The sequence below is a fragment of the Lissotriton vulgaris genome, unplaced genomic scaffold (assembly GCF_964263255.1).
Source record: "Lissotriton vulgaris unplaced genomic scaffold, aLisVul1.2 SCAFFOLD_254, whole genome shotgun sequence".
Lineage (NCBI taxonomy): Eukaryota > Metazoa > Chordata > Amphibia > Caudata > Salamandridae > Lissotriton > Lissotriton vulgaris.
In genome coordinates, this window is record NW_028243099.1 from 1977270 (window position 1) to 2001870 (window position 24601).

The 24601-nt window shown below is 45.3% G+C and overlaps 1 protein-coding gene across 1 annotated transcript in view; it reads left to right on the plus strand.

The window, feature by feature from the left end:
* Window positions 1-24601, plus strand: part of CHRNA2 (cholinergic receptor nicotinic alpha 2 subunit) — a 236509-nt gene that overhangs the window by 210600 nt on the left and 1308 nt on the right. The gene's annotated exons all lie outside the window — the stretch shown is intronic.

Sequence of the window (24601 nt, forward strand, 5' to 3'; positions counted from 1 at the left end):
GTATTAGTTCACAAGTTCAAACGCTAATGCCAACGCTTCTCCGGTGGACAAGACCCCCCGCTCCACCGAGGGCTCTGTTCCTTTCAAGCCCCTCCTGTCGCGTGTAACGCGTCAGGGAACGCGCCGCCGCAAAGGCTGCCGGGAAAGGTAGTCCCGGAGCGGTGGCGCGACTAGTGGCGGCGGTGTACTGTGGGCGTATGGCTCCAAGCTCCAGAAGTCCTCTTGTGTCACAATCCTTGTATTAGTTCACAAGTTCAAACGCTAATGCCAACGCTTCTCCGGTGGACAAGACCCCCCGCTCCACCGAGGGCTCTGTTCCTTTCAAGCCCCTCCTGTCGCATGTAACGCGTCAGGGAACGCGCCGCCGCAAAGTCTGCCGGGAAAGGTAGTCCCGGAGCGGCGGCGCGACTGGTGGCGGCGGTGTACTATGGGCGTATGGCTCCAGGCTCCAGAAGTCCTCTTGTGTCACAATCCTTGTATTAGTTCACAAGTTCAAACGCTAATGCCAACGCTTCTCCGGTGGACAAGACCCCAGGGAGTTTAGAGTGTATAATAGAACTCTTTGTAGCACCAGTGTCTAGCAGAAAAGGTTCTGACACACCTGATGCAATTACTTCATCATAGGGTCCACTCTGATCTACTGGAACTGAAACAACTCCCTCTCTTTGTCCAAGGCTGTCCTAACAATCATTACTATTCACTTTGTCACCTTCAACATAGTAATCATCTGCATAGTACTGTGCTGTCCTACCAGACGAACCTTGCTGCTGATCAAAATTATTCATCGAATTCTGTGGAGGCAAAGGACGTCCATTCTGTCCGCGACCTCTACCTCTAGGCGCCTGTTGAGCACCTCGACCTCGTACACCAGAAGTACCATTCATGCGCTGTAACAAAACCGGACAACTATTCTTGAAATGGCCCTCTTCTTTGCAATATGCACAATGATTAGGCCCATAAGGAAAACGCTGTTGAGAAGACTCATTCTTTTGCGAGTTTCTCGAATATTGCTGAGGTTGCTGATAATCGCGCTGAGTATTAGTACGAGGTCGATAAGTTTGTTGTAGAAGAACTTTAGTCTTCAATTCCTTAGTCTTCTTATCCGCTTTCGCGAACTCTTTTTTGCGCCTATTTTCATAGTACTGGGCCGTAGCTAAAATCTGCGCTGACGTGGAAACAGCCCAAGCACTCTCGGAATCCTTCAACTTAGTGCACAACTCAGGAAGCAGATTATGCACGAATTTATCGACGAACAATCTCTGGCCACCCTCAGTAGCCATATCCTGACCACTATGATCTACAAAGGTCTCTTCAAACCGCGTGAAAAAGTCGGACACAGTCTTGTCTTTCTTCTGCTTACATGCAGACAACTTGTCCCAATTAACACGCACTTCAGGCATCAAAGTCTTCATGTAATTAATAATTCTACTAGGGAGTTGAGTAATAAGATCTTCAGGCTTAGCACCTCCAACTTGTCCATCATTCGCAGCAACAATATTAACCCATGTATCACCTAATTCTTGATCATGATCCGTATGTCGAATCGTACTCCAGATAGGCTGTGGGACAACATTACCAAACAACATATCTATGTCCGCTAAATTCATGATACACGAACCCACAGTTTGAGTGAGCTCTTTATAATATCCCGCCGGATTTTTGAGCGGATCAGGGAAAGTCTGCTTAAGCGCTAAGACTTCAGCACGCTTCCAAGGAACATGTACCCAAACTCGCTGAAAGTGCGCAACAACAGGTGGATGAGCATTTGCATCAGCAGGTCTCCAAACTGGAGGAACCTCTCGCATCGGATATTGACGCGCTGCTCTCCTAACTAACGAATCAGGCTCAAACAATCGCTCAGAAGGAGTGTTATTACGAAATGACAACAACGTCGCAACTGCTCTCTCAATGTCGAGGAGACTCACAATGGTCCCTTTCGCAAACTCCGAACGTATACGGTACAACTCAGTAGGAGTTTGACCTACTTCGTCAACCCATTGTTCATGGAGGAACACACACATCATCTCAAAAACGTACCGTTGCTTTGGTGCTTTCCATTGACGGAAGACATCCATAATACCCTCAAGATCATACTGGGAAGTATACGTAACCCATCTACGCGCCATGTGATCCAAAACTGTGCGCTCACCTGTATCAGGCAATTGACTACGTGATTGTCTACGCTCAGTCACAGGGGACATACCCAATTGTCCCAACAAAGGAGAAAAAAGACCAGAAAAAGCAGCAGTCATTCTCTGTCTAGTAGAAGGAGAAGATGGAAGAATAAGGGAAGACGGAACAATAGTAGAAGAATCCAAAGTCGGAACAGAAGGAGTATTATAGCCAGGCGTAGGAGTAGCAGACAAAGGGGGAGGCAAAGTTGGCGGCCCCTGAGGAGGCTGCGTCAAAGGAACAGTAGCCAACGGAAGAGGAGGTGGCTGTGGAGGAATTGCAGGTGGAACAACAACTGGAGTTTGCACAGCCACAACTGGTGGCGGTGGTGCCGTAGCATTCTGTGCATAAGGGGGGGCCAAACTTAATAGATGCGACATTAAAGGATCTTTCGCAAGATCTTTCTTTTCTTCCTGCTCTTTAAGCGGCAAAACTGGGTAGCATCTATCTACCGCTAACTTCTTCACCCTAAGCATCTGTTCACTCTCTTGCTCTTCCTCATTATCCCTATACGCAATAGCAGCTTGCACCATTGACATACCTCGTTCTCATTTATTCTTCTTCGCTAATTTAATTTCTTTCTGTTTGGCTTCTTTGCGCCAAATGTGGAAAGAGTCAAACATTGCCGGCCGGGCTTTCTTCTTGAACAGTTTCACTTCAAGATTGTCTAAAATCTCAGTTTCAAAACTACCGTAACGGGGCCACTGTAGGACACCGTCTTTTCTCGTATATTTTACCCAGATCTCATTATAGCTAATAGGGCCCACACCATGCTTCACGTATAATTCATATGTAGGAGTTCCAATTGGAGGAACCGGACACAAATCCTCTTACCGGGAATCCTTAGAACCACCACAACCAAATATCTTTCCAAGTCTGCTAAGACCAGGCATCTTGCTCACTAGTCTAGCTTCAAACTACAAGGGAAATCTCAAAACGATAGTCTTGCGAATACAAGAGTCCCTTGGCTTTGGGGCCTGCAGGTACCAAATCAAAGCAATCCACTAAAGGGATACCAAAACAAACTAAGGACTAGGAGACGCTCCACTCATACTTAACTGAAATGTCAATGGCGTCACCACTCACCAGAAGACCCGTCAATCGTCTCGCTCTACAAACGTCTAAGGCTCCAAGACAGGGCGACAGTCAGGTCAGCAGTCCTTCGTACCCGTCGGAAGGCGGGGAACCTCGCAGCAAAGACTTTCGGACCACGACGACATACAGGGGTCGATGAAGTGGTTGGCCTTCCTCCAGAATTTTCACACGAAACTCTCCACAATCTTCAGGCTTGGACCGGTACCGCTGAAGTCGCCCCACGTGGGCGCCAACTGAAGGACCGGGTTTTAGAACCCAGCGGCGTCAGAGAAAACGCCCGATGCCTTCGAGTTCCCCTGCTTTGGCAAACAGAGACACGAGACACTTCTTGATGACGTCAAAGACCAAAGTTTATTGGCTGCAACCAGGAACAGAGGTCTACGAAGCACAACACGGGTGGTTCGCTAGAGACTGCACAAATTCAATGAGCGGAGCATGGTTTTTTATGCCAGAAATCAAGCCTCAGGCAACATTCCAAATTAGCATTGGGTTCATACAAACTAACCAATAGAAACATGACATTTTAAAAGTAGCGTATGACGACAATCCCACTTTCCATTATCCAGCCCACCAGAAATGACCAAGCACATTCCAATATTCCTGTTCGATCAGGCCGGACAAACCCATCATAAAACCTCAACCCAAATCAGTGATTATGTCGTAAAGGAAGGAGCAGAAACAGATTAGAAACAAGATAGAAAGGTGGGTGCAGTGTACTGTAAACTACGGCATGTCCTGCTCTTTGATCTTTATCTGACCAGCTGCTTAACAAGGAACTGGCTCAGTGAGGTCAGCCTCGGGCAAGGGAGTCAGTTCGGCCAGGTCATTCAGAAGTCAGCTAAGGTGTACGTGTCCCAAAGACTTGTTCGGCCGCAGTCATCGGCCTATGTGAGGGCAACCACACAAAATGGCTGCCGTACACAAAATGGAACCCGAAGGTTCAAACGAAATCCCTGAATACATAGTGTTCTCATTGATCGAATAATGCGAAAACACTCGTACACACTACACTCGTGATTTGCGGTCTGCTGACACCAAAATCGTCTATTTCCGACGATCTTTATTGAACGGGTTCGGAACCACCGAACCTCACCCACAAACTACGGAACTACAGGCCAGCCGAACATGCGCACTTGACCTCTAAACCCAGCTGTCTGGGTTGGGAGATAGTGCAGGTCTCCAGAGTGCTGTGGAGCACCGAGTGAGGCCGCTCCCACAAATCCTGGTGCTACTGACATGCTGCATGTGATCAGCATCAGGATTGGGCAAAGGAGTGCCACCATTCGGTTCCAGTAAAGAAGCAGTACCGAGCAAGGATGTCGCGTCAGATATGTTTTATTTTTATTTTTTATAATATTTTCTCTGTGCGTGCCCCGCTCCCCCTCCTCCTGGTAGATGCCTGCCGCCACTGGTGTCCTGCTGCAGGCCCGGCCCACCAGGTGCCACTGCAGCTTCAAATCGAAAAGAACTTTAGGGTTCCTAGCCTCCTAGCCACCTATAGTTTGCAGATACTCTGTCCTGGCTCCGATGAGGACAGTGGTATAAGCCCGAGTAGGTTGTTATGCTCAGGGACGGGTGCCTACCATTAGGATCATCGGTTCACTCACTCGACGGCTGGTAGCAGGTAACTAACTGCATGTGATCTGCGCACCACCGCTATATGCAAGTGATGTTTATGATCCTTGTAGTAAACTGTTGTTTTATCTCCCTCTATTCCAACCTCATGTTTTTTTTAAAAGTGCTCATTTCAGAAAGGAAAATTGTCTTTCTTAAGAAATTCCAAATCGCAATTCCAGAAGAAAAGCACAGGAAGTGTATGCAAATTTACCAGATTAAAGAAAAACTATTCTTTTTGGTTTATGGAAAAAAGTTGGACATTTTGCATATGTGGCAAGTAGAGAGAGAGTGAATTAGAGTCTTGTTTCAGGCTTGCCATTGCTAACAGAGTAGTTTTAGCTAAAACAAAGGATATCAATGTCTTTCTTGACATTTGACACGCCTTCCTGCTACACAGTGGTTGAGTTGTAAAAAATAACTTTATTTATTCGGCAACTTCAACAGAGGGCCCCCCTGCGCGATGTGCTGAAGGAGCCCCTCACACTTACACCAGTAGGGGTTGAGGGGGGCCCCCTCCAGTGTGGGTAAGATTGCCCCCCCCCGCACCGCGGGGGCTGCGGGGGCCTTGGTTACGCCCCTGGGTGAATTTTTAGTATCCCTGTGAAGATAGCATTCCCATAGTCCAGTTTAGAGAGGACTAGAGATTGTACTATTGTCTTAAGATCATCTGGGTGAATGAATGGTTTGATATTCTTGAGTGTGAGAGCAATTTAGGGCAATTTAGGGCATCCAGGTTCTTGAGCCATTCTTAGATTGGTTGAGGGTTATTTTTAGGGGAGAACAGTAGCAGTTCCGTTTTGTAGGGGTTCACCTTTAAGTGGTTGGAATTGAGCCAAGCTTGTACCTTGATCAGTGTGGCGTTGAGATGTAGGATGTCACTGGGTGATTTGATTTTGCAGTAGAGAGGAGTGTAATCACCATTTAGGTGATATTTGACACCTGCTTGCTTCAGGATGCTCCATGAAGAGATTAAAAAGGAAAGGAGAGAGAATTGAGCCTTGGGGTAAACAAAGAGCAACTAGTGTGGTTTAGAGAGACAGGTTTTGATTTTAATTTGTTGTGAGCGGCCTTGCAGGTAAGATGTGAACCGTTTTAGGACTGTGCCATTGATACCCGAGCAGATTTTCAGTGTCTCAAGTAATGCTGGTTGATTTATGGCATCAAAATCCGCTGATAAGTCAAGTAGGCTTACTAGGCATGCATCACCTTCGTCGAAGGATCATGAATGCCATCTGAGATATTGAGCATGGCAATTTTCTGTGCTACAGCCTGCCTGAATCCTGATTGGAAGGTGTCATGGAGGTTGAACTCATCTATATGTTGGTTATGTTGTTGTAGGATGCACTTCTCTTTTCTTTTGGCTAGGAACGGGCAGTTGGAGATAGGTTTGAGGTTGTTGAGATCATTAGGGTCTGCCCCTGGCTTTTTGAGTATAGGAGTGAGTTGTCCTACTTGGAGTGAGTCTGGTATACAGCCTGAAGTGAGAGATGTATTGATGTTTTTTTGTCCAGGATGGGGCAATGATGTGGTTGAGATTTTGTACTATTGTGGATGGGAGGGGATTGGTAGTGTGGGCAGAGGGCTTTAAATTCACAATTATTTTGAGAACTTAATTTTCTGTCATGGGTTTGAAGTTAGACTAATAAACATCATGTTTCATTGAGTGAGATCATAGTTGACATTGGTTTTATTTGGGGCCATTTGGTCAATAGTTAGCTCTGCTGGTGGGGCTACCGTGGAGGGAAGTGAATCAGTGGGGAAGGTTGGGAGGATGGCAGATTTATGGGTTAGATGAAGGATTGATGGTTAAGAATTTGGCGATTTCTTCACAGCGTTCTTTGGTGGCTGTTATTTTGTGATGGAAGGTGTGGGTAGTTTGTCGTTTTATGATGTTGAAGAGTTGCCTGGGCCTATTCTTAGCACGGTCAAGTTGTTTGCGGAAGAACAAGGCTTTTTCTCTAAAAATGTTCTTTTTATAGGAAAGCCATGTAGCTCTTAGTAGTACTAGGTTCATTGTCAAGGGTTCTGTCTCTATATCATTTCTGTCTGTCTCAGTTGTCTCTTCTAGTTTTTCAGATCTGAGTTGAACCAAGCTATTGATTGGATTGTTCTCGATTGTTTTAGTTTGAGTGGTGCCACTTGGTCAAGAACTTCAGTCATTGCTGTATTATAGTGAGCAGTGAGGTCATCAACAGTATAATTGAGGGGTTGACGCTGTGGTTGGGCACGGATCCTGGATTCCGATTAAATTATTAGGACTTGATTGATGTTCCTAGCCTAGTGCTTAGGTGCATATGTTGAGGCTGAGTGGGATCTGAGGTGGGTATCACTATTAAATAGTATGATATGGTGGTCGGACTAGTCAATGGGTGAGCTGGATGTGAGTGAGATATGCTCATTATGGGTGATCATTGCATCGAGAGTGGAGCATTTAATATGAGTGATTCATTGCAGAGTTGTTTAAACTCATTTATTTCAGGAAGGTTTGTAAGGTTTCGGACTGTGGTGTCTTCTGAGTTGTTCCAATGAATATTGAAGTCTTCCAAGAACACGTACTTTGTGTCATTTAGGGAGAAACATGTTACTAGGTAAGTTTTGCTCCATAGGTAATTTTGATTGACTTAGTAACTTGTAAGTGGAGAAGGAAGATGATTTTCCACTTCGCAGGGCATTTGGGATAGAAAACAAAGTCTGTTTTCTTGTTGCCTTTAGTCAGGTTGCGGTAGGTATCAGTTATTAGTTTTTCTGGGTGCTGTTTCAGTAGCCTGTGTTTGAAATTCTTTTTTGCATTATTGGAGACATTTTTAGGATACCTGGTGCTCCATGAGTTAGTGCCATATCTCACGAGTGCAGTTTCGAAGGTTTTATAGAGGAACATTGTTCAAGGCATTTAAAATCTGGTCAAAGTTATCCAGCAAGATAAGGATGAATAAGAGAGTGCTGAGACTTGAACGCTTTGAATGATGGAAATGTTGCTGTGGAGGAGTGACGTTATATAGTGAGCAATATGCTAATTTGAAGCACTTGGGAGCTTCAAATGTGAAAAAGACATATTTGCCAGTTGACTAACAGTAGAGTATATATACCAAATATGTATATCTATATGACACTCAAAACATCAGATAAATAGGGATAATACTCAATCATTAGAATAATAAGGATAAAAAAACAAATAACATTGGAGAAATAGTAAATGAGCGTAACAATAATGTGGGTCGTTTTTCGTAGTTAAGGCCCTTAGGTGGAACTCTGGGTAAGGTAAGGATCAACATCCACTTAAAGGGATCTGGGTTGGGGCTAGACCTTTAGCCGTTAAAGTTGAGATGGCAAGAAGAGAGGAAAGATGGCTGTCAAGGTGGAGAAACTCAGAGGGATAACAAAACAAAATGTGGACGATATCGAAGGAGGGTAAAAAAAAATCCAAAAAGGGTACAATCATGAAGTCCAGTAGAGTGGGGGTTGCTCTAAGAAAAGATTGTGTCTTGATGAAGGGAGTCTGAGGATCGTTTTGGCTTTAATAATATAAAAATTGTTCTGTTAGTTTATAATTTGTGTGACATGGATGAGAATTATTTTCTGTCTGAGATTCTTTGATACGTTCTGACCCTTTAAATTTGTGAGGATTGATAGATATTTGCTGTTGTCTTGCAAGATGAATTTGTAGGGGTCAATAGGTATCGCTGGAGCCTTATTTTACTATACTGGATGTTCTTAATGGTCAGCACCGTATCAGATTGTCATCAGGAGAAGAGTTTGAATGAAGTTGGAAAGCAATCACCCTAGGTTAGAGTCCAAACTGGCTATCCGTCTATTCCTGAGTTGCAGGTAGCAAAAAGCTCACTGCCGCAGGAGCTGCAACCTATTAGTGTATGTCTGGAACCGGGACAGAATATAACAAATACTTCTTGGAAAATGTAGTTATGATTCCCTTATCATTTAGAACATCATTATTATTATTATTATTTACATTCTTTCTATCCAAATCAAACTTTAAGGATAGTATTAAAATTTCAAGAATTTAGAGGGTGTATATGAAGTCCGTGAAAAGAACGGCAACACTGGGTAGGGAAGGTAAAGGGGAAGAAGCCACATTTAATCAATATACATTATCACTAGTTATTAGGCACTTGGACAAAATTGAATCAAGCATCATCAAATGTGTTTTTCTATTTTGTATTCTATAAGAACCCTTCTCCACACCTACTATTGAACAACACTTTCAATCCATGGAGAGTTTTGTCAATGGCATCCAGAACAATAAGGCTGCGCTCTTAACTTTTAACATCGGGTAATACTTCAAAACATGTGCATCTCAATTTATTCTACTATTTAACTTCTCCAAAAATTTTGAAGTAGTCAAAAATACTACACAAGCAAACATTATAATAGTAAATACTTGTGGCCTTTGGGACGAGGAAACAGAAAAGAACATAGAGGAAATAAAGGAAATGAAGAAGGAACAGACAGGAGCATGGCAACGTTTATTCCACCAAAAAAAACAAAGGTGTGCGAAAAGAAAAAAATCAAAATAAAAGAAAACAGCAGCTCAAACACAAAAGAAAAAGGAGAAATATATAAAGAAATACAATCATAAAAAGTAAAAAAAAAAATGAGTGAGAGAAGAGGGAACTACAGAAGTTAAAGCAGTATTAAAGAAAGTACAAGAGGCATAAAGAAGTAAATAATTAAAAACAATAAAAAATGCTAAAATAAAAAATAAAAACATTGTGTACATTCCAAAATCCACAACTTTGCATGTTCTCCAATTCTAATACTTTCACAGGTGCAGCCCCAAAAAGCTAGGCTACCAGCGTAATCATTTTGAAGACCACAATATGAAAATAATAATTTTTTTGAACAGATTCTAAACATGTGGGCCAGTACATTGTTAGCTTGTGTTAAACTTCAAAGCAGATTATATTTAATTAATCCAAGTTTATATATTCTTTTCTGGTGTCTAAAATAAAATAAATAAAGTATTGTGCTGCACCCACCTGATCTTTAAATCTTTAGAACACCTCCTAGTTTTCTTACAGGTGTTAGACAGCATTAGATATACTATATATATCATAATCCATTTCCTCCATTTAATTTGTTCCCTATTTTAAAAGATTTGGATTTGCGTTGGGCAAGGCAAGTTTATATGTCCAATTAGTTTATTTTCTTAGACTTCGGGCAACCTATTCTTGTTCTTCACTTTCTTTTCATAGATAGTTCACCGAGAAGTTAACAATATATATAGTAAAACACAGAATCTTTATCTAAACTGTATTAATGGCGACTTTTTGCCCAAATGATGTAAAACGTGTTGACACAAATATTCAGAAAAGAAACTAAATGGGTGTGTTTAATTCAAAACCATTTCTATTGATTGCTTGATAATAAAATTTATGTTTATCATATGTCAGTGCTTCTTTGTGCTAACCTAGTGAAAATTGTCCATCAGGCAGCTCTAATGCATGTGACAGACAGAAATCTTTATTTACTCACATGAGTGACTTTGAATAGGACATCAGATATAGTTTCTGAGATGTATTCTTTATCAAGTTAAGTCACACTTTTCAAATCCCAATTTTGTACTTTGCAGTATGAGATCATCTCATGGTATAACTTCACATCTGATATTGAATTCTCCATAGGTTACCCTCCCATGCAGTGTGGTGGTAGAAAGACAAGGGTTTATACCACTGCTCAATTTAAACGTGTGGAAAACCTGATTGATTCTTTCATGTATGATTAATATATCATTACTGTTAATGCTCTGAGCAGATTTGTTATCCTTGACAAGGTATTCATTTAAAAGTGGTGAATTGTACCCCCAGTAGACTAGTTGAAAGCTTTCTATAGAACATTTTGCTGTACTTAAAAGTGTTTGAAAATTTACCTGTAATGTTCTTTTACAGTCCCTAAGGAAAACAATACCCAACTGCACAAATCAATCTGTAATCGATTTAATAGCCTAATTTGCATAGTGTGGGCTGTATTATATATTGGATTGAGGAAAAAGCTCAGGCATAGTTTTTCTAGCGCTTTGGTACAAATATAAGCTTTTCATCCACATACATAAGTTCTTTGAACACTTCACTGAGTAATGTTATGCCAGATATGACCTTTTTATTTAATGTTGCTTAGCTAATGCTGAGTTACTATGGTGGACATTAAAGATGAGAGAGAGTGTGGCTCCCAGTCAATTTCCAGGGCATATTATGAAACAGTCAAGCCAGGCATTTTATCTTAATACAAGTTTCTTGTTGAGTGTACCAAATGTACACCATCTCGATTAATAGTTTTTTAAAGACATATTTTGCGAAGATTCTAAATATAAAAATCAAGCTAACCCTATGAAAAGTTTGGCATTATATACCAATACATTCAGAACACAAAAAATCTGATATTTGTATACTCCTCCCTTCCTAAATTTTTTTTTTCTTATTTTGACTAGGTTATTTATTAACTTCTGCAATCTATTACCTAAAATAATGGCCTGTATGTTGCCATTCATATTGATAATAGAAAGATGCAAATAACTGCCAAATTTCTCAGCTATGTTACTTTTATATGTTAACTAGCAGTCCATCCCGACGTTGTCCAGGTAGGCTTGAGGTACTCACCAGCATCGCGCTCCCCTGGGCATGTAGATGTCGACGCTCCTCCCCGGCGCTCCTGGCCGCTCCTACCCCATGTGAAAAGGACCTGGCAGGGTGTCGCTTCCGAGCTCCGGACCTCGCAGGGTGTCTCTTCCTTTCTCCTGGGCGCTCCTCACGCTCCCCTGGGCATGACGGTGTCAACGCTCCTCCCCGCGCTGCTGGCTGCTCCTACCCCATGTGAATTGGACCTCGCAGGGTGTCGCTTCCTTTCTCCTGGGCGCTCCTCGCAGTGTGTGGCTTCTGCGCTTCGAACCTTGCAGGGTGTCGCTTCCGCTCTCCTGTCCGGTCCTCGCATGGTGTCACTTCCGGGTTCCGGCCCTCGCAGGGTGTTGCTTCCGGCTTCTGCGCTCCTGGCCGCTCCTCCCCACGCTCCTGGCCGCCGACCCGGCCTTCGAAGGGACTACTTTTCCCAAAAAGTTACTTTGCCCTTATAACATATATTTTTTAGAGATATATAGCCTATGTCCATCTGCTTACCCTGACAATTCCAAAGATGTATTGGGTGTTTGGATTGGCGCTGTCGTTCCCGAGTTTACCCGCCTCAAAGGTTCCCAGTTCTCACTTTATAATAGTAGTATAGATGTAATTACTGCTTGCTTGAAAAAGTGTGACTTATTACAGTTAATAATATTTTCTTTATGTATTTGTTGCAAATACCTATAAATATTTTACTAAAGGACTCAAACTCGACAGGCAGATCATCAAAGACTGGGAAATTCCCCTTTTCATTTGTTTAATAGCTGCAGCAAACTTGTGAGTTTTTTTTAAGCGATCAGGCAGATTTAGGCTTCTTCCCCAACTACAGTAGAAAATTGGAAGTCACTGAAGAAATTACCACATTGCGCACATCTGGATGCAAAAGCTTCAGATAACAAGTTTCTTAATAATCATGAAATCCAATTACAATATATCTGATATCTCCTACAGGTATCCTCAACTTACCAATACGTTTGTTTCAGCCTGAAAAGAGCACATTCCATTCTAGCCAAATCTTCTTTATTTATTTGAAATGTGTATATATATATATATATATATATATATATATATATATATAAAAAAGAAGTTGCCTCCTAGATGAAGCCACACCACGGTGAGTTTAATCCTTTATTCGTGGAGTACAGGATAATCAAGCCATCTGCTCCTTTGCAAGAGTTTCAAAAGCCAAACGCGTTTCGAGCGCCGCAGCGCTCTTGATCACTGGCACAAGGGAAAGGCAGCACACGTTCCACCTGCGTATATTTCAATGTCCCGCCTCAGTGGGCGTTTACGCTTTAGAATGCTGGTAGTTGTGGTTCATGTTAAATGTTAACCCCAGTGGGTCGCATGCCTCGCCCAGATAATTTCAAAAAATAAAGTCCCAAGTGGGCTGCTCTGAAGCTGTCCGGGATGTTACCCTGTCCATACAGCCTCCATGAAGCGGACTCACCGTCCCCACTGCGTCAGAATCACTGTCGCTGCTGGCCCGCCTTGTCAGCAGTGGGGCTCCATCGCGGCGGGGCACGCCGCTAAACATAGAAAAAAGAAGTTGCCTCCAAGATGAAGCCACACCACGGTGAGTTTAATCCTTTATTCATGGAGTACAGGATAATCAAGCCATCTGCTCCTTTGTAAGAGTTTCAAAAGCCAAACGCGTTTCGAGCGCCGCAGCGCTCTTGATCACTGGCACAAGGGAAAGGCAGCACACGTTCCACCTGCGTATATTTCAATGTCCCGCCTCAGTGGGCGTTTACGCTTTAGAATGCTGGTAGTTGTGGTTCATGTTAAATGTTAACCCCAGTGGGTCGCATGCCTCGCCCAGATAATTTCAAAAAATAAAGTCCCAAGTGGGCTGCTCTGAAGCTGTCCGGGATGTTACCCTGTCCATACAGCCTCCATGAAGCGGACTCACCGTCCCCACTGCGTCAGAATCACTGTCGCTGCTGGCCCGCCTTGTCAGCAGTGGGGCTCCATCGTGGCGGGGCACGCCGCTAAACATAGAAAAAAGAAACGCGTTTGGCTTTTAAAACTCTTGCAAAGGAGCAGATGGCTTGATTATCCTGTACTCCACGAATAAAGGATTAAACTCACCGTGGTGTGGCTTCATCTTGGAGGCAACTTCTTTTTTCTATGTTTAGCGGCGTGCCCCGCCGCGATGGAGCCCCACTGCTGACAAGGCGGGCCAGCAGCGACAGTGATTCTGACGCAGTGGGGACGGTGAGTCCGCTTCATGGAGGCTGTATGGACAGGGCAACATCCCGGACAGCTTCAGAGCAGCCCACTTGGGACTTTATTTTTTGAAATTATCTGGGCGAGGCATGCGACCCACTGGGGTTAACATTCAACATGAACCACAACTACCAGCATTCTAAAGCGTAAACGCCCACTGAGGCGGGACATTGAAATATACGCAGGTGGAACGTGTGCTGCCTTTCCCTTGTGCCAGTGATCAAGAGCGCTGCGGCGCTCGAAACGCGTTTGGCTTTTGAAACTCTTGCAAAGGAGCAGATGGCTTGATTATCCTGTACTCCACGAATAAAGGATTAAACTCACCGTGGTGTGGCTTCATCTTGGAGGCAACTTCTTTTTATATATATATATATATATATATATATATATATATATATATATATATATATATATATATATATATATATATATATATATATATTTTAATTCTTTTTATTAAACATAAGCAAAATAAAAGCATCAGGTGACAAGCTTTGTTTCACAGTGGTCAAATATACAGTACCATGTTCAGAATAATACTTTAGAATAACATTACGGGATCACGGGGACTCCATCTCCGCTAACGCCACTCTAATAACCAGAGGAGTACATATATCCCCCTTGTGGCAATTCCAAACGTCCCACACCTTCCCCCACTTCCGAGGGCACCCCCTAGCAACATATACTGATCTCTCCCTGAACATGCACCAATCTAGATCCTCCATCCACTTCCCAATCTGAGGCGCCTGACTGGCACTCCACAGCTGGGCAATGTTACGCTTAGCAATCATGCACGCCAGTGTCACCCATTGTTTCCCATATGAGGTCAGGTCTGTAGATTCCCAGACATTCAGAAGATATCGTCGGGTCTGCAACGCAATCTCTACCCCCATCACTTCTCGTATCTTATCGCAAATTTTGCCCCAGTAGTCCTGTATTTCTACGCAGTGTCACAAGATGTGCATGAAAGTCCCAATCTCCCCACAACCCCTCCGACACTCCCCATTCGCCGCCAGCCCCATCCTCACTAGCCGAGGTCCTTTGGTTTAAGACCGATGGAGAATCTTCAGCTTGAAATGTATATTTGGCAGCCGTCCTAAGATGCTCCTGCACAATGCCTACCTCCTTTTCAGCACTCCCTCTCTTAGTTTACTGCAAACATTCTCAGAGTACCTAAACCAATTTGGCCCATGTTGTCCTCCATCTGTAAGAGCTCTGCCTTCTTCTGTAGCCACTTTGCTATAGAGGTAAGGTGTCCTCTCTGTTAGGGGCAGAAGTGTTTTTCTCTTATTTGGATGGGGCTAGAACGTTTAGGAGGGTCTAGGGATCACTGCTTGCCGTCCCTGACAGCTCCATGTGACCTTTCCAAGCTAAAGGAAGAAATATGAAAGCTGCTCTTTGTTCTACAGGTGATTCTGTCCTTATCCCAGATGACTAATCCCTCCTAAGTGAGCACTTGCTTAAACACCCCTGCCTTCTTGCAGTTGAAGGCCAAGCCACTGTCTTCCAGGAGGAAGATCATTAGCAAGTCAGCCTCGTATGCCACTGAGAGGCAAACTACTTCCAACTCAAAATTCTTATTGGCAGTTCAAAGTACTCATTCTGAAAGTTACTTTTAACCATTGCTCTAGCATTTCCAACTAGTATGTGTTAAAGTATTTTTATTCAAATTTAGACCTGTTTCTTGAAAATCTGACTTTACGGTCACAGTGAAAACAGATTTTTGGGTAATTGTTCACTGTGAGAACACATTCTCTTCCTAATGTGCAGTATGCCACCTTTATATATTAAGCAGCAAGCCATGTGGGCTTACAATGCACCCTTTGGGATGATTTAGTTAATATATAAAAGTTATTTTTTTTCTACATGGTAAATGCATTTTTCCCCGCCAAGCCCCACTGCAGTACTTTTAATCTGCAATGCAGTTAGAGCACTTTGAAGCCATATATTTTGTCACATATGTATGTATTCCTGTAAATACCAACAGCAGCTGTCATGCCATTCCACTTCCACACCACTGTTGCTGTTTCTGTCTCAACCTATAGTGGCATACTGGTAACTGAAATACACCAATTGGGTGAAACCAATTTTATAATACATCTTTAAAGACAGAAAATACACACTTTGCCTTTGAATGCCAGTATCACAGTTTCAAAATACAAGCAAAAATAGAATCCATAAAGAATATGAAAAATCCTGGGTGCAATGCCAAAAAGGCAGATTTCCGAATACATAACACAAGAATTTCCAACTCCGTTTGAGTCCCTTGAGAAATGCAATTAGTATTATTTACCATTGCACATCTATGTCTTTTTTGATTCTATAAACTCAAGTTCAGTCTTTTAACTTTGCTGTATCATGACATTTATCGGGGAACTGATACTGAAAGTACTTTGTCAGTAGGTTTGCATTTTTTTTTATATCCGGCTAAATTTAAAGAAAATGTAAAGAAAAAGAAAGAAGCAATACACTTTTTTTATTGTATGAAAGTAGAAAATTCTCATTATGCCCCACCATGCCCACCTGTTCTTACACAATTTGGGTTATGATCCATATACTAACAAGAACTGCAACCTCCACCTGGCTGTTCGGTTCACTGTTTTTCTATATTAACTCGCTTTTACTTTCCTTAGCCCTAAAGAGTTGAAAACTTTTCTATGTCTTGTGTAGTCCCTCTGAGGAAACAGCTCACCATGCGGGTATTTAAATCCTTCAGTTTAAAGGCAGTAAAGCATATTATCCAGTGAGTCTTAACTGAAGTTTCGGATAGTGGAACTGGTTTTGGAAAGAGATGATGGCAGAAATAGTGAACAAGTGCTTCTACATAGGGAAGCATACTGGACAAGGCACTTAAAAGGTTCCTAGATTGTGTGTTCCATGTGGCCTTTTATCCTTCAACTTTCATTACTTGTATTATCTCCAATATACCCACATCAAATGCACAACTTTCTAGTCGATTGCATAGAAGCTTATCCTTTACTTGATAGGTAGGAAGGAGTAGTTTCTGTCCTGTAATTCCAGTTCTGTAGTAGGGGTATCTCTGTTATAGTCATAATCTAGTGAATAGTCCCGCCCATGTGCGTGGACCCCGGTAATCAAAAATAATCTCTTAAATTGTCAAATCATGCAGAAACTGCAAAGACACTTAAAAGAGAATTTAAAGACAAATAATGCAGCCTATATCCACAGGCTACACTGTCCAGTACTTCAACTAGAAATTCCACCAAAAACACCACACAAAATACATCCAGCCCAGTTTCTACCATAGAGAAACTTGCCTCCACCAGTAAAAGACTCTGGAATGATAGAGAGGAAGGCATGGACAGACAAGCTCCATAGGCTGCCATTATGTGGCTTAAATAGGATACTGTGCCTTTAAGAGAGCTTTCTAGAACTTTCTCCCAGTATCCCAGAATGCATAGCAGGTCCCTCTACTTTCAGTTCTTTTTGAAGGCGAAGCACGCCAGACCTGTCGCATTCTTTCCATGAAGACATATCTCCACCGGGGAGGAGGGTGGGCGCTTATGACTATAACAGAGATACCCCTACTATAGAACTGGAGTTACAGGACAGAAACTACTCCTTCTGTAGTAGGGGATCTCTGTGTATAGTCATAATCTAGTGAATAGAATGGCAAGCCCATCCCCACACCAAAGCGGCGGTGGAGAAAGAAAATAACGCCACTACTGTGCGAACAAATTCCGCAGCGAAGCCTGCCCAACCTGAGCGTCTGCCCTGGCGTCAGTGTCCAGGCAGTAATGCTTAGCAAAGGTATGGACCGACTTCCAAGTGGCTGCTTTGCAGATTTCAGCAATCGGCACATTACGGAGCAAGGCCGTCGTGGCAGCCTTGCCCCTGGTGGAATGAGCCTTAGGCTTACCTCCTAAGGTCTTATTAGCCTTTTGGTAACACAATTGTATGCAGGACACAATCCACCTAGAGATGGACTGCTTAGAGGTAGCAAGACCCGTCCTGACTGATCCATAATTAACAAACAACTGGTCACACCTACGAATATCTTTGGTTTTATCCAGATAAAATTTCAACACCCTCCTCACATCCAGGGAATGGAGAGCCCGTTCCGCTGGAGACGAAGGGTTCTGAAAAAACGTAGGCAAAGTTATGGTCTGGTTGACATGAAAATCAGAAATAACCTTGGGAAGAAATTTAGGGTGAGCACGCATAACAACCTTAGCAGCATGAAATACAGTATAAGGTTCAGTACAACACAACGCATGAATTTCACTCACCCTGTGGGCCGATGTAATGGCCACGAGGAACGCCGCCTTCCAGGACAGGTGCTGCAACGAAGCCTTATGAATAGGTTCAAAAGGCTCCTTCATCAACCTGGACAGCACCACATTCAGTTCCCATGAAGGCGAAGGAAGCCTGACAGGAGGGAATACTTTCTTCAAACCTTCCAGAAAATCTTTGATCACAGGGATCTGGAAAAAGGAAGTCTGTGAAGGGCATTTCCTGTAGGCAGTCAATGCGGCGATATGAACCTTAATGGAATGAACATTAAGTCCAGACTGCGCCAAATGTAGAAGGTAAGGAAGGATGACATCTTCCTTGCACGTCGTCGGGTCAAAGTTCTTGGACGCACACCAGATACAAAACCTCTTCCACTTGTAAGCTTAGGACGTCCGAGTGGAAGGTCGCTTAGACTCCTTCAGTATGTCCATGCAATCCGCAGGCAAATTAAGATGGCCATATTGCACTATCTCAGGAGCCATGCCGCCAAACTCAAAGACGAGAGGTTGGGGTGCAACATCTGCCCCCCGAACTTCGTGAGAAGGTCCGGCCTGCACGGCAGCCGAATGTGAGGAAGGAGAGACCGGTGAAGCAGGTCCGTGAACCACCACTGCCTGGGCCACTCCGGGGCAATGAGTATCATCCGAGCCCTGGACCGGGCCAGCTTGATGAGCACCGCTGGAATCAAAGGAATGGGAGGAAAGGCGTACAGAAAGCTGTTCGTCCAGTTGATCCATAGCGCATTCCCCAGCGTCCCTTGCTGGTAGTACCTGGAGGCGAAGTCTCAGCATTTGCTGTTTTCGGCGGTGGCGAACAAATCTACATCTGGAGTTCCCCACCTTGCGAAGACTTCTCCTAGTACTTCGTCGTTTATGACCCATTCGTGGTTTTCCTGAACCAGTCTGCTCAGTGCGTCTGCCTGAACATTCTGCACACCTGGCAGATGGGTGGCCGTTATCGTCAGTCCTCTGGCTAGGAGCCAGTTCCAGATCGCCTGCGCCTCCTGTGACAGAGTGCGTGATCTGGAGCCCCCCTGCTTGTTGAGGTAATACATCGTGGTGGTATTGTCCGTCTGTACAAGCAGAGAGTTGGTCTGGAAGGACGGAAGAAAGGCCTTCAGTGCCAAGTGAACAGCTCTGAGTTCCAGGAAATTGATGTGATACGTGGCCTCCATCGGTGACCACGTTCCTTGAATCTGTAGAGTCCCGGAGTGCGCTCCCCATCCCAGGAGAGAAGCATCCGTCACGACAGTCTGCGTGGGAATGTCCTTGTGAAAGGGAACCCCTCTGAGGAGATTCTCCACTGAACACCACCACTTCAGAGACTGAAGAGCATGCAGCGACAGTCGAATCTTGTCGTCCCAAGATCCTTTCCTCTGATCCCACTGGTCCTCCAAGCACTCCTGCAGCGGTCTCATGTGCAGCCGTGCGTGTGGCGTCAGGAAGATACAAGAGGCCATCGATCCCAGTAGAGAAGACACCGTCCTCACTGTTGTAGATGGAGTTGTCATAAGAGCCTGAGCCTTCCGAAAGAGAGATAATCGTCGCTCTTCCGAAGGAGACACGCTTGCTGACAGCGTATTGATGGAGGCTCCCAAGTACTGTATGCATTGGACCGGAGTCGGGACAGACTTGGCCATGTTGATGTGCAACCCCAGTTTGTTCAAGAGAACGCACGTCTTCTGGAAGTGTGCTTGCACTTCCGAGAAGGAGGATGCCTTGATCAACCAATCGTCCAGGTACGGGTGGACGAACACCTTGTTCTTCCTCAGGTGTGCTGCTACCACCGCCATGCACTTCGAGAATGTTCTTGGCGCAGACTTCAGTCCGAATGGGAGTACTGTGTATTGATAATGATTGGCGCTGACTTGGAACCGCAGGAACTTCCTGTGTTTGTGTGCAATGGGCACATGGAAGTAAGCATCCTGTAGGTCTATAGCACATAGCCAGTCTCCCTGTTGCAACTGAGGATAAATCTTATGCAACGACTGCATGCAAAACTTTTCCCTGTGAATCCATTTGTTTGCCTGTCGCAAGTCCAGAATGGGCCTGAACTCGTTTTTGTCCTTCTCTACGAACCAGAAAGAACCGGGAGTACAGACCTCTTCCTCTCTGAGACAGAGGTACGTCTTCTATCGCCCTTTTCCTTAACAGGATATCCGCTTCCGCCTGAAGCTCGCGCAGCTGAAACTGCGAGCTGACCGGTGGAATTGCTGGAGGCGGGCTGGTGAACCGAAGACTGTATCCATTGCAAACAATATTCAGCACCCACTTGTCCTGAGTAATTTTTCTCCACTCTGCCAGAAAAAATTGAATGCTTCCCCCTACCGGAGTGGGTAACAGATCCGGGGGAAGTAGGTTCCTAGGGCCAAGACCCAGCCTGGCCCTTGGGCGCCGGAGCCGACTGCTGGCCTCCTCTGTCCCTCTGGTGCTTCTGGAATGGCTTATGGAACTGTTGTTGTTGTTGCGACTGTCCCGAAGCCTGGCCACGTCCTCTGCCTTGCCCACCGAACCGCCGTTGGAACGGGCGGTACGACTTCTTCGTGTCTTTAGGCTTCTCCAGGCCCACAGCCGTGAGCGTTTCGGCCTCCGCCTTCATGCGGGCCATCTCATCGTCCGCATGCTTCCCGAAGAGGGTCTCGCCGGATAATGGTAGGTTGGCCACCCTCTGCTGTGCGTCCGGTTTCAGGGACGTAAGACGGAGCCAGGCGTGACGTTGTTGGTTAACCCCATGGCAAAACCCATGAGTTGCCAACAAGGAAGAGTCCGCTGCAGCGCTGATGATCTGGTTAGCCACCAGCATCCCTTCATTCAGCACTTCCTGGAAGTCCTCGCGCTTCTCGCGAGGTAACAGCTCCGCAAACTGCTGGAGGGAGTCCCAGAGGGCGCGGTCGTAGCATCCCAACAGCGCCGTGGCACTCGCAGCCTTCATGGAGGTAGCCGATGTTCCACAGACTTTCCTCCCTGCTGAATCCATCCATCTGGACTCCTTATCCGGGGGAACCGTGGATGACGGGGTGGTGGCATGTTGTTTGCGGGCCGCCGTCACAATTACCGAGTCCGGAGGGGGTTCCGCCCTCAGAAAGGCCGGGTCCGAGTCGGGAGACCGGTACTTCTTCAGCAGCCTCGATGGAGCCGCCTTCGTCACCGCAGGGGTGAGAAAAAGGGCCATCGCCGGTTCCACCAGGCCCGGCACCAGAGGCAGGAGTGGACGAGACAGGTGTTTTTGATGCAATGTCTCAAAAATGAGTGAAGTTTTAGGAGTAGGCACCGTCAAGGATATGCCCAACTTCGCGGCGCCCCTTAAAAGGACATCATGGAACGCCACCAGGTCATCAATCGGGGACACCCTCGTGTCCGGTGACTCCGACAAGGTAGGAGAATAGTCCCTGGTGCCAGAGGACCTTGTGCGGGAGCGAGATTCACGCCTCCTATGGCGTTGTCTCGACCGCGTGGACGATCTGTGTCGCGATCTCTCCCTTCTTCCAGAGCGAGAGAGAGACCTGCCAGCCCGTGACCGCTCCACCGGTTTCCGTGGTGGTGTCTTCCTTGGCTCCTCTCGGGGTTTAGGTTTTGGGGTCACCTTAGGAGGTACAGGCAAAGAAGGCAGTGAAGTGGACCTCGGCGGAGGAACCCTCGGCTGAGGGGTGGGCCCATGCGGAGGAACTGGTGGCGGCGGGTCACCTGATGGAAGCGGAGGGTTGGGTGGAGGATCCTCTTTAGGTACAGGTGGAGGTGGCGACCGAGGCCGAGATGGCGTGTACACCTCTGAGTACACCGAGCCCGGTGACACCTTAGGCGAAGGGGGCTGAGATCCAGCCCCTTCAGCAGGTGATCGCTTCCTCTTGCGCCCTCCACTAGAAGCAGTCTAACTTCTGGGACCAGAATCCCTCTTGCGCCGTTTTGGAGAGGCAGAACGACTCCTAGACTCCGACCTCTTTCTTCTCGACGCTGAGCGTCGCTTTTCCGGCGTCGAACGTCGCCTCCGCGACTCCGGCGTTGAACGCCGCCTCCGCGACGTCGACCTCCTCTTCCTCGACGTCGAACGTTGTCCCCTCGACGTCGACCTCTTCCTCCGTGACGTCGTACGCCGCCTCCGCGACGTCGAACGTTCCGTCCTCGACGACGAGCGTCGATTCCTCCTCCTTCTCGATGCCCTCGACGTCGAGGAGCCCCTCGACGCCGACCGGTGCTTCGACGGCGATCAGCGGCGACGCCTCGACGGCGAGCGCCAATGCTTGTCACTTCGTGTCCAACGTCGATAGGAAGACTCCGACGTCGAAGATGACGATGACGTCGATGGTGGCTTCGACGGCGACCTCTCCAGGCCCTTCGACGTCGAGCCGTCACGCCGTCTCGACCCGGAGCCCCGGGGAGAAGGGGAACACACCGCCGTCATCCCTCTTGACAATGTCGTCGAAGCAATCGATGTCGACGGAGACCGGGACCGTTTGCTGGACTTCCTGCCTCTGGGGAGCCCCCCAGAGGCCTCCGCAGAGGCAGAGGGAACCTTCCCAGCCTGCCCAGACCCACCTGCAGCCTGCAGACGTCTCTCCTCAAGGCCAGAAAGCCGAATCTTCTTCCTGTCCCTCAGAGTCCGAGCAGTAAACTGCTGGCAGATGACACAGTCCTCAGGGACATGATCTTCAGGGAGACAGACGATGCAGACGTCGTGTGGATCACTCTTGGCCTTCTTCCTCCCACATGCTGGACACTTATCAAAAAGACCAGGCATTTTAGAGCCCTAAAACGCCTGAACCAACACACAAAAGAGAAGGAGAACACCAAGAAAGTAAACTGAAACACTTTTAAAACACAAAAGTGCCAAAATATCCAATAAACCCTTGAAACAAGGGAGAGCTCAATGCCAGGGTCCTGTTAGCAGGAGCCGGAAAAAAGAACTGAAAGTAGAGGGACCTTCTATGCATTCTGGGATACTGGGAGAAAGTTCTAGAAAGCTCTCTTAAAGGCACAGTATCCTATTTAAGCCACATAATGGCAGCCTATGGGGCTTGTCTGTCCATGCCTTCCTCTCTATCATTCCAGAGTCTTTTACTGGTGGAGGCAAGTTTCTCTATGGTAGAAACTGGGCTGGATGTATTTTGTGTGGTGTTTTTGGTGGAATTTCTAGTTGAAGTACTGGACAGTGTAGCCTGTGGATATAGGCTGCATTATTTGTCTTTAAATTCTCTCTTAAGTGTCTTTGCAGTTTCTGCATGATTTGACAATTTAAGAGATTATTTTTGATTGCCGGGGTCCACGCACATGGGCGAGACTATTCACTAGATTATGACTATACACAGAGATCCCCTACTACAGAAGACATTGTGCAATTGTCTTTCAGTTATTCTGCTGGGAAACGACCTTTACATCACGGTCATCACACGCCGATGCCATTACAATGCGGTCGTTACAACAACTGTGTTGTTACCACGCGAATCCATTACTACGCAAGTCATTACATCGACTTGCAGTAGATGGCGTGCAAACATTAGGAATAGCATAGTTTACTATTCCAACAACTTCCCTACTGTTACATAGGCTGGAGTTGGAATAGTAAATTATACATTTCAAATGACAGCACGCCATCTACTGCAAGTGGATGTAATGACTTTCGTAGTAATGGCATTGCGTGTTAAAAACGCGGTCATTGTAACAACTGCGTTGTAATGCCACGCAATGTAATAACTCACGTTGTAACAGGTCATATTCATTCTGCCAAGATAGCTTAGTAAACTGTCTTAAAGACTTGACATGTTGGGGGAAACGCCGACATGCCGTAGGAAGGCATTTAAGAAGTGTCGACAGCAGAAGATATCCAGCTATAAGCTGAGTATGGCCGGGTAAAAGCAATGGACGTTAAATTTTGACGCTTTGCGTTTAGCTGCAATATTATATGAAGGTGAAAGAACAGGACTACTGCCTTTCCTCTGGGATAGAAACGTTTGTGCACTTGCATAGTTGGTGATATGCACAGAGTCACCCTAGCTGGTTGACCCACTGTGTATCCATATATTGGTGAAACAAATAAACTGACCCAGAATAACCCCACCCAACACAAGTTTTTGAAAAGGCAATGAATCACCATTGGTCCTGATGTAGGTTGTTTTATTTATGCCCCACCGAAACGTGCGTTGACCTACTTTTTATAGACAGGAATCCAGTTTGAGACACAAAAACAAAGAAGACCCTGCTGTAGCATATCAGCACATCGTAGTTACAAAGTTACCGAACTTATTCACTGGATCCCGCATATGTCTTTGAACAGTTATATGTATTATATTTTTTGGTGTAGTATGTATGACAGTATGGATGAGGCATGTGATGTGTATGAATGTATGTTTGATAATTGAGTGTGGGGTTATTATTTTTATCTTTATACTTGACATCATATTGTAATTATCTCTGTGTTTGATTAATTGTTTACATTGAAATTGTTCTGTCTGTTTTATTAAATCATGCTATAGTAATTGAGATACTAAGCTGTCAATGAAACTAAGTACATGAAATGTTCTGAGAAAGTGATATAAAAGGACTACTCTGTACGTGTGTTTGATTTCAAGCTTTGTGCTAATTTAAAATAATGTATTTTCTGTAAAAGAGAAAACCCCC